This window comes from Taeniopygia guttata, chromosome 6, assembly GCF_048771995.1.
Source record: "Taeniopygia guttata chromosome 6, bTaeGut7.mat, whole genome shotgun sequence".
Taxonomy (NCBI): Eukaryota; Metazoa; Chordata; class Aves; order Passeriformes; family Estrildidae; genus Taeniopygia; species Taeniopygia guttata.
The window spans coordinates 20,261,102-20,272,787 of NC_133031.1; positions in this window are offsets into that span (position 1 = coordinate 20,261,102).

Below are 11,686 nucleotides of genomic sequence, written 5' to 3' on the forward strand. Positions count from 1 at the left end.
CTTTGGAGCCTCTAATCTAGCTGCATTTTCTAAGTTTAATCCGCTGCTATATTGCCCAAATCCCCACACTGTGCTGCTTTTTGGAGGAAAACCTTCAGGCTGCTGCAGTCAGATGACAGCCATGGCCAAGTTGTGCACCCGGGGACCGATTAACACCTGTGAATGGCCTGTGTCTGTGCTATCTGTGCACAGCTCTGACGCACTGTGACAATGTGTTGCTCCTTGTCCTGTTTTGGCCAGGGTCCACATATAGAAGAGAATATATCTGCCTTTCAGAAAAGCAGCACAGCAGGGGTGTCTTTTATCTGATGCAGTTGTGTAGAAGCACAGCCAAGAGAGGAAGGAAGGAGAGCTCCATGCTCTCACAAGCCCTGGTAGATAGGCTGCTGCCTATCCCATGTCCCCTCCAGGAAGGCATGAATGTAGCTTAAAGCTGTGTTGGCAGATGCTTGACTTCAACTTTTTCTTCCCTTGGCTTCTGGCTTTGTCTCTCCAAGTGAAGCATCTGACCAGCAGAAATGAAGGTGGTACTTCTTTCAGGGTTTCCTCCCAGTGGAGCTGGGAACTGACCAATCTTAAAATGGAGCCACCAAATATCATAAATTTCTGACAGTGAAATAAAATTATAATTTTTCTTTTATCTCACTGGAATTCCCCAACCTCTGTATAAAAAGGATGGTTTTAAAAAAGTCCCTGAGCAATGAGTCACATTTCTTTAGGAGAGGTCTGCGGGGCTCAGCTCAGACTGCCATTAACTCTGGTGGTTACCATACATCATAATTTTTTGGTCTTAACTGTAACACTGTGCATCAAATAGGAGGATTGATTATATTGTGCAGTTACCTTTCCAAAGGAGTCTGTATGTGTCTGCATTACAGTGAGCAGTGCAGAGTAGAGCTGGATCAAGCTTTTTGCAAGTAATTGCACCAGGCACTGAAAGTGATTTAGTTCTGCTGACCTGCAGTAACATATCCAGATTTCCATTGCCTCCTTCTTCTGACATAATTTTCAAACTAGGGCTGCATAAGAAAAAAGAAAATGAAGCCCAAACTCCCCTGTTTTATGGAAACACAGCATCAGAAAAGCAAGTGAAAGCCGAAACAGAAACTTGCCAGGGAATGACTTGTCACATTTTGAAAAGCAGATTACAAAAGAAAAGTTCTCTCTTCAGGAAGCCAAAACTTTGCAAAACAATACCACGTGTCATGCAAATAGTACATCCAAAACAATTGTTATTTTAAAATAACTACAACAGAAGAACAGGAACATAGAAAAAAGAGGCCAGATGGATGATCTTACTCAAGTTCCCTGCAAATTGAAAGTGACCACGTGTGAGATGTTTGTTCAGAAATTCCAAGGGCCATGTTGCTGTGCACACCCTCACCAGCTGCTCATCCATGCTGCAAAATGCAGTGCAGTTACAGCTGCTCTGCAAGCAAACCAAACACTGAAGATGACAGAAACAAAATCAATTGTGGTATCAGAAGAACACAGGAATGGTTGACAACGGCTCTAGTATACAGGACTGCTGCAATATGAAATAAATTATTTTCTAAGTTATTCTGCAGGCTGCCAGTTCTTGAAAAGACGTGGCTGAGAAATGAAGTGCTCAGTACAAGGAGTCTGAAATGTTTCTGCTCAGATAGCATGACAGGTATATTAAAGTGTGAGATCTCAGGTTTATTTCCTGTATGAAGGAGAGAAAAGGAAAACAATACCAACAAATTCCTGAGAAGAATAAAAGAGCATTGGGAAAAGCCTTGGAGATAGGGCAGTTTTCCTATTTTGAGGGAAGATACAACCTCACAACTCGCATCCCTCTCTTACTGTTTGTCAATACTTTGATTCTTGACATCAAAGGGAAGCTTGCATTCCTGCTACTCTACTGCTAGCAAGAGCAAAAATACTTACCATGTGGATCTAGCCTCTAGTACAGAGCTGTGGTTGAGAATTATGAGGGATGTGGGAGCAACCACAAAACAACATACAGTCAGTGTTTTCTCAAGTGCTTTTCAGTGGTTTTAGTTGAAATTCCCTACCAAACTGAAAGCAAGATTTTTAAAGCTTTCAGAGTGCTAGAGAGCCCTTTCCCATCACTTTACACAATGGTTTCTTGCTCCCTCGATAAACCAGCAGCTGTGATAAAGTGCAATGTATTCTCAACCTAGTGGGGAATCAGCAAAAAATGGCTGTGACCAAAGGGATTTGGAAAAATAGGTCCTGAACAAATACAGGAGAGGAGTATGTGACAAAAAGCATTGGCAGGAGGAAACCAAAGGCACAGACCTTGGAGAGACAGCACTAAGCATCCCACATCTCCGGGGCGTGCAGAACACGGAGATCACTGACCCTGCCTCCCATGCATCTTCCCACAGTGATGTCCATATGACTGGCTGTCTGTAGGACAGGACAGATCTACCTATATGTGTGTCTTTGGGATGTGAACAATAAACTGGTGAAACAGAAGTACCCAGTTTTATTTCCTGCATATTTATCCTACAGTCAGTGATGGGATTGATACATTCTCCAGATTATCAGTATTGGAAGGTTTATGTTTCTTGGTCCTTTCCTAGTCCTTCCTTAAAATGACATGAAGATCCCTCTCCAGACATCTCTGGGATAGCTGAAGCTGCAGGGAACGTTTTATGATACTCCTCAAATTGCTGTGCAGCACAGGGAGGCCCCTGGCATGCCACTCTCTGTCCCTGTTGGGGCTGGCTGTGCCCTGGCACCCGGCTCTGCTGGGTGGGGACCATGGCTGTGACTGCAGCCCATGGGAAGGATGGCCATGGTCTGGGCTGTCTCAAAGGGACTTGAGGTTCCAGGTCTGTGTCTAAGATACGAGAACACCTATTCCTGTACTTGGAGGGAGTGGAGCAGCAACATACCAGACAGTGTCCCCTCGTTTATCCAAGAATCAATAGTGATCACTAAATAATATTTTTAAACTTCCCAGCCACATCTCTTCAGACTGAAGCTCCTTTAACCTTGTTTAAACAGCCACGCTGGGCAGTGGGGGTTGTTTTGGGCTGTCCTTGCCTGTCCCCGCGGGCAGGTGGCAGCCTGTGTCCGCGCTGTCCCACGCGTGTCCCCGGGCTGGCTCGGGGGGCCGGGGCTGCCGCCCCCGCTGCGGGGAGCACACGGTGATACACACGGTGACACACACGGGGACACGCACCGACAGCCCCGGCTGGCGGCATCCCGGCCTCTTTCACTCCCACGGCGAAACGAGCTCGCACACGAAGCGAGCCGCAGACGGGCTTGGCGAGGGCACCGAGCCCCTCCGGCAGAGCCGAGCCCGTCTTTGTGCTGAGCCAGCGCCAGCTCTGGTTTTGCATGAGATCCCCCGAATCATGTTCCACAAGATCTAAGATGACACCTACAATGTCAGGAAAACTGTGACAGCTCTGTGACACTGCCCAGGTGTGAGGATGAGCGCAGCCCGACTCCCTTGGAGCAGCGCTGGGATCAGGCGGCTCCAGGAGCTCCCACGCTGCGCTGCAGCGCGGCAGATCGTTGGCACCGCTACTTTTAAACTTCATACCACATGGAAAAACGCTGTCACAGCAACACATCCAGGCTGCAAACTGAGCTCTCTGAAATCTGCAATTGGCACTGCGACTAAAGTACGTGCTGCAGTACCTGTGCCAACAGGAATGTGCGTTGTCTTAAAAAATATTCACTAATAAATTAAATCAGTCAAGACTTAGACATTCACTTTGATTCTAACTTACACAACTGCCAAAATACAATCAAAGGTAGGTGTTAGCAATGCCTGTGAAAGCCTAGGGAAAACAGGACGGGTGTCCTAAAGTTTGGACTTCTGAAGGGTAGTCTTTGTATCACCATAATCAAGTGAAAAAGCAACTGGTGAAGCTGTGGAAGGAGGAGTGGGTGGTAATAGTTTAGAGGCTTTTTGGAGGAACTGGCTTATGAATAATACCCTTAATTACTGCAACATGCTATTGTAAATGGTCTTGTCTTCTTTCTTTTCCAGGCTCATAATTTAGCCTATCATTTCAAACAATTCTACATTAAATGCAGTCTTGACTTCTGTTCTAGCTACAGAAATGTTGAGAATAACCACCTCATGAAGTTTGTTGCCAAGATTTTTTTTAATCTTACAAAAATCTATGGCTTTTGCTTCCATCAGAAAAACTGGAACAACTATGAGTTCTTGAAAATATATAATCCTGTACCAGGAGACATCAGACAGAGGTTGCAAAGTACTCCATGTCCTGTGCTTTTTTTGTTAGGTCTATTTATGTATCTTTGGGAAGCAACAAGTCAGCAAGGAGCTGTGCAAGGTACACATCTCCTTTACTGAGATGTCTTCCCTGAGAAAGCCACTTCTTGTAGGAGCTTTATTCAGATCACCCTGCAGCACTCAAAAGCTTCTCTCTGACATCAGACTGGTATAAGCAACCCATAGAGTAGGAAGCGGCCCATAAAGATGCTATAAGGAAAGGAATGAGCAATGTTACTCAACGCCACCCAAATCATAATAGATTAGATGGACAGGTACTCACAGGCAACCTTTAGGGAGCCAGGACAAGCAGTCTGGTGAGCACTTACATTGGCAAGCGATTCCAAGGATTCCTGAGCTGTGGCCCCACTGCAAGGTCCCTGGGGCCAACGACTGCAGTTCAGTTACATTTATCAGGTGACCCAGGGAATTCACACTGCAGGGAACAGCACCATGCCTGGAAAACTCCTGGGGTTATATGTCCTCTTATCATTGCTTGCCTTTACAACTGTAAGGCTATTAACCTGCTGTCAATGCAGCTTTTTAAGGTCTCTTCTAAACTGTAAGTGAGAACAGATGAGTAAACGAATAAGCTGGAATATGGGGCCTGATAAAGATCAAGCTAAAAGAACTGTTCTGCATAAGTCAACAGTCTTTCAGAGACCAGCTTCATATTCTCCCTCATCCAAAGACATTCCTACACAATCACAATAAAAATGCACAGATCTTCCAGGAACTGCTGTTTTCAACATCCCCTAACTCATCCCAGCTAAAAACCAACCACCAACTGAACATTCAAAAACATTTCTCAAAAAGAAATACTGTTTTCCTACTTTTTTTATCTCAGCTGTGGACGTATTTCAAAGAAAGATAGTAATGTATAGATTGTTTCCCTTAAACACAGGAAATGATTCTTCCAAATGTAACTAATTCAAATTAAATCAATACATTATGTTTGGACAGCAACCAGCTGCAGAAAATTTTAGCAAAGCAAGTGTTAGAGGCTGTAAAGAGTTCAAAATAGGACTTCAAGTGCAGTCCTGCTATATTTGGTTTCAAGTTGGCTCTTAGGATTGAAGAAATTATTATCATAAGAAAGCAAGCAGAATTGTTATTTTCTAGGCAGCATTGCACCTGAGGATCCAATCAGTCATCAGCTTACACTCACTACTTAGCAAGTCTAGGCAGACTTACAGAAAACCTTAGTACAGGTAAGTCCACAGGGTCATCCATGACAGAGTCAAAAAGCAAAGCAAACTTTTAAAATCTAAAACTACTAGAACATCACTCTTGGAACTAAAGGCATTACTTAAAATGCAATGATACCTACCTTTTTGGTGTCTTGGCACATTATCAAACACAGAAATGTATGTTCTTCCTCCTTCTTCTGCTCTAGCCTCACATTAATTGGTGCTGGAGATATCAACACTGACATGAACCATGGGAGCACTTGGCTGGAAAAATTTCTGTGCTCTGGAGCAGAAAATTTGAGGCAAGTCCCCCACCTTCCAGAGATAAGTCTGGGTTATTTGAGGACATCTCATTCCTCATCACTCTCATTGAGGCTGTTCCACTGTGTATACTGAAATATTCATTGTTATGCAAGTTTGAGATGGATTCTCTCTGTTCCAGGGTATCCTAACAGATTAGGTTAGCCACATTGGCTATCAGGTGGGCCACTTGTCACAGGAAAGGCCGCCAAGGAATTGTCATTTGTAAACCCAGCAAATGCTCAGGGACTCGGCATCTACTGAGACATTAGGTACCCAAGTTTTTCTGTGGAAGTGTTTTGGGTTAGATTGCAGGAGTTAGCAAGAATAAAAAAATATGTTGTTGGTTACTCTACTGTGAAGTTTCTTACTTGGTCACACTACACTGACCTTCGGGATTTTTCTTTTGTATTGTTCTTTTTTCCTAATAAAGTGTCTGGGACTTTCTTTGAGAACACAATTCTGTTTAAAATATCAAACAGGAAATTAGGTTTTCCAGCTAAGGTAAAACCCAGGAATTTTTCCTGTTGAACAATGGACTCCAGAGAGAGTTCCTATTTAGATAAGAAAGGGCTGGAAATTCCAGCCACCTTAAAATAGATGAACAAAAGTCCTTCTGCTCCAAAAGCTACTGGTACTTTCTGAGACTTAAGGTCATTTATGCCCGTCCTTTGCCCTGCCAGTCCTTTGCCCTGAGGAAGGATTAACTAAATGTTTTTTGTCCTATCTCAGAGACGGAGATTCCAAAACTCCCTGTATTGATATTTTACAACCTCTACTCTTCAAAACTATGTCCTAATATCAAAATGAATTCTTAGTGTATTTCCCGCCCTGCCATACTCACTACAACATGGAGATGGTACCCACCCTTTTAACAGCAGCCTTTTGCATATTTAAACATTATTGACATGTTTTATGGTTCTCCTATTTTTTTATTCTTGCACCTTTAGTTTACACAGCACTAGTTTTTCCAGCATTTATTTGAGGGGCATGTCTTGTATCACAATGACAAGCGCACAAAAATGAAAGGAACATTGTTTCTCTCCTTTTTTGCATGATGACATTAGCAGGATTAAGCAGGCTAATTCAGTTACCCTTGAATTTCCCTATGGTTAAGGGAATGAATTACCCTTGAATTTGCCTATCTCTGAAACTTGCTGGTTACTCTCCAAAGCAAGAGTACACTTTGAGATGTATACATTTCTGTGTGCATTGCAATCTACAATTCAACAAGCAGGGACTCCTGACTTTCCCTCACATGGCAGTAGGTATGCTTAGGGATATACAAAGTCTAATTCAGGATTCTTTTCAAAAATCTTATGCTCAGTTATTTCTATCTAATTCTGCTAGATCTCCTGTGTTCATTGCCACCCCAGCAAAAGAAGCAGAAATTATGCAGTTAGTCTTCTAGTGCCGCAAATACTTGGCAAAAATATAACATCTGAAATTAATTTCCTTTGCTCAAAACTAGGCATGCTTTGCAAGTGTGAATGTATTTTACACAGGGCCAAGTTTGCTGTCACAACCAGACCTTGTCTTAGTCCAGCCCTTTTTTCACATATCCTCTGGGAGAAGTCCCATGGAGTTGGGCTCTGTATGAGATCGGGTATTACTATGCTTTGGATTTCATTTCCAGAAGAAACCTTGCTTTCATCAGGCTGAAGTCTGTATTCACCTAGTTTAGAGAAATAATCTAAAAAACTCTGTGTATCTGTTTCCTTTATTCTGCTGTCACTCTAAGGGTCTGCTGAGGAATTCTTTCTTTTCTGCCTCATCCTTATTGTAACTGCCACAAATGTGCAGTTTGTTTCTTTAACTGGATGATTGTCTGTTACTGTGTGAGGTTGTAAATACATTTCTTAACTTTCTATGGAATCATTAAATCACTGGAAATGTTAGGATTTATCAGATCAAAATTACAAGAAAAATACTTTAACATTTTATGCTAACCAGAGGCCTTTACCTCCTGCCCTTTGCTGTCATAGCTTTGCTGTTTTACCCAGCTTTTCACTATTTAGTTACAAGATATAGCCAGACCAGTACCAGGAATTGTGACCAGTCAAAAATTAGCTCTTTCCTGGAATCAGTCTTTAAAATTTAATGTCAACATACTTCTTATGCTCTTTATGACTGCAGCTCTTTCTGAATCATTGCAATGGCTTTCTGAATCATTATAATTAATCAACTCCTTCCCTGCTGTTGGGACATTGCAGGCAGCCAAAAAGGTGCTGACCTTTAAGACATGACTCTTGGTGCGCCCTGCCTGGGCTGCTGTCCCCACAGGCAGCCAACACACCGTGCTCCACCACACATCATTGCTCTGCAGCAGCAGCACAGCAACGGCAGCTGTGGGAAATAACAGTGAATGGGACAGAAGAACAAATGAAATAAATACAATATATTTTGATTCAAAATTAAAGTTTTTTCTTGAATATCAGTAGCAAGTGGTCAACCTTCTAGGAAACAACATATTCCCTAAATACACAAATTCAGGTGCTCGTTCAGAGAAGGTTTTAGGATGTGTGTAGATAAGGACTTCATTGAGAACACTGCTGAGTGCCAGAGGAAAATCTTTTTAAAATACCTTATCACTAAAATAAGATCTGAAATTAAATTAGATAATTGGATATCATTAATACTAAATATGTTAAACCAAGCAAAGCAAATAGGTACTTCTGTCCCTAATTCAAAGGCATAACTTTATACATAAATATATAATGGGTTATGAGAACACATGCAATAATTTAGATGAACAAAATACTGAAGAATACTGAGAAACAGGCTTCATGTGCCCTAAATCTCACATATCCATTGTCCTGCATGCTACTTATTACTGGTGGGCTTTCTTTCAGGCCAGGGGTTGCCAGCATCTTTAGTGTATATATCACACAACTAAGATCCTACAGATGTAATTATTTTGTTCACTGTATCCATCACTAACCTGAAGAAGACCCCTTGTCAGATGACAATGCTGAACCAGTTTATTACCAGTATAATTTTGGATTCCAGATAATTTTTGGAGCTCAAGCCCAGGCAGACATATAATCCTCCCTTTGGATCTACATCCCTAGAGGTGCTCTACGATTTACCAGCTGGGAGGGAAGCTCTGTGACCCAAGCTGTGCACTAGCTCCTTTGGCACCTTTCCCTACACAAGCAGTCAGGCTTGCTGCATTCTGATGAAGTGAGAAGGAAAAGAAAAAGAAATACAAAAAATGTTTGACAGAAAGCCCATTTGAATTCAAATAAAGTAAACAGCATGTGCCACAGCAACAGATAAATAAATGTTTGGAAGAACAAAGTGCTAGAGGGCTGCCAGCGGTCACTCAGATGAAACAGCTCCCAGATCTGGGACATCAGTCACAATGCTTACCATGAGCCAAAACATAACCCAGCTCAGCAAACCAGCCAAGCATTGAACATGACCAGTATCTAAAAAGTCATTCTGAAGCCTCTCAGGTTTGCTGCAGTTTGAGATACGGTGGCATCTGACAGAAGTTGATCTCAGCAGCGTCTCTGCATGCCCGCTAACCTCCCAAAGCTCTTTATTTGTAGCAGCATTTGAATATCCATATTAAAATACATGGAGCACTACTTGAAAATGCACTATAATTGCAGACATATAGATATGTCATATTTTGTCCTTTACATACAATCTTTTTAGTGCTGCAGTGGTACAGATGTTCAGAATATAAGCAACAAATGTCAAAATTCACTTTCTTCTTCTAAGTATCTGATTTTCTTCTTCCATCTGCACATCTGCTACATTTAGATATGTCAGATAACAAAAAGATACTGGCACCTCCAGAATGAAAGCAGCAAAGACAATGGTTCATCACAGAGGCCAGAACATCCCCCTGGTACCACGACACCAACCTAAAGCCTTCCTGCCTCCTCCAAGGATTAGCAGCACTGCTGACAGACAGCAGGTTTCTCTGTGGGTGTACTGAATTGCATTATCAGAGGGCAGATATAGGACAATGTGTAGGGAGACAGCCCAAATATTTAGGAAGAACTGTAAATATATGGTAGGAACCCAACCAGCAATCACAGCTAATTGTATATGGGATGCACACAGGAACCTAAGATGAAGCAGAAAAGGACCTTGCAAGAAACCAAGCTGAGAAGAAGAGAGACATGGTGATATGGAGACTGTATGGGAAGAAATCCATAGGTAAATAGGTAAATTATTTCAATTTTAAAAAGTAACTGTAAGTAAAAGGAAGATGATCAGGGATGCTACTAAAACACAAAACAATGTGTCTTATGGCTGCCTGTATATTTGTTTGGCACTTTTCTGCCTTGGCCTGACCAATGTCTATATAAGGTGTTTCCCATGCCACTGCTGTAGGTAACACACCTAAACACAGCTAATTTTGGTTATGTAGCTACAGTCAAAGAAAGAGCTTCCTTGTTGACTATTGCCACTAATCAAGCTTAGGCCTATTAGAAGAATCCCTTGTAAATTAATAGATTGAATTTTCCTTACATTTAGATGGCTGACACAACTCATTCATTTCTATACAATTATATTTTAACTTCTACCAGTGTAAGTAATACTGGAATTGCAACAGGATGATGTTTCCTTAGCACAGGACTCAGAACAGACCTTCCAGACAGCTGGTCTGGAAGGCTGGCTGTCACATTGTGCAATGGTTGCAGAAACTTTCAGTTCCATCCATGTGTGGAAAGAATCAAAATAGAGAACCGAAGAAGAGTCTGGTTTTGAGATGTGTAGGGAAAAGCCCAAACCAAGGGATATGATGTGCTGCATTATGTGATACATCACAGGAAAAGGAATTCCTATTACTTAATACGCAGGAAGAAAGTAAAAGGGACTATAATATGGACAAGTCTGATATCTAATGAGATCTTACTCCAAAATAATTCCGGGACCTAAATTTAAATAGGAGGGTGTACTTGGCTTCTGCTTTTATTAACTGGATAAATGTCAATATTCAGTTTCGCCACTTTCAGGTTTTAAAAAGTGAAACAACATAAATATTTTAATTACTTTCAGAAAGCTAGATTGTTTCAACAGCTGAAGCCATACCACAGCAAGTGCAAGGTAAAACTTTTGCATGACAAATAATGTGATAATGGCTTCACATAGGCTCTATCTGCAAAGATTTGGTTTTGGTTTTCTTCCTTCACTGTTAAATGAAGGTGTCAAAAAATAATAGCCAAACTGCATAAATGACCATCTACATTTCTTCCCATCTATCACCTACCTATTCTTAAACCTCTTAAATTTACTCTTAAATCTCTATTGTTGGGTTGCACTTGAATTTCTGTCATGGCCTCTAGCATCTCCAGTGTTGAGGACAAGAAATAAACCGGAATATCTCAATTTTTTTGGTCAGCCTATTTCCACAAGAAGAGTGGATCTGCTGCTACTGCAAGAAAATCGTTTTGTTGCACGCACACAAACTGGGTGTGCAATGCACAGACTGTCAGTGTGGTGCTCCTTGAGAGCAGTGGAGCGACTGTTCAGGCATGGCACACCCCCTCAGTGAAGTGTGTGCATGCTTGGGGAGGACAGCAGCAAGGAACAGGTTGCTGCTGCCAGAACACTGTGTGCAAGCTGCTGCCAGCCACCTTCATCCTCAGGGGTAACCTGAGAGCACACAGGGACTGAGCCACAGAATCGTTCTGGCAAGAGAAATAGCTGGTACCTGGGAACCTGGAGCTCCTCAGCCCCTCCTGTCTGATGTTTGCCCATCCTCTTCTAGCTTGGAAACCACCATGTGCACGCCAGGATGACAGGCAAAGAAACAGTTCCCAGCTTTGTTCCCATGACTCACTAATATGTTCCTGGAGCAAGCTGAAAGAAAAACTTTGGGTACTTTGCCTGCTCTTGAGGGCACCTGCTTCTCACCGGGCAGAGTTGCATTCTTGCCAAGGATCCTGTTCTGCACAGAAACTTTTCACATGCAAGACTGCCCTGGAAG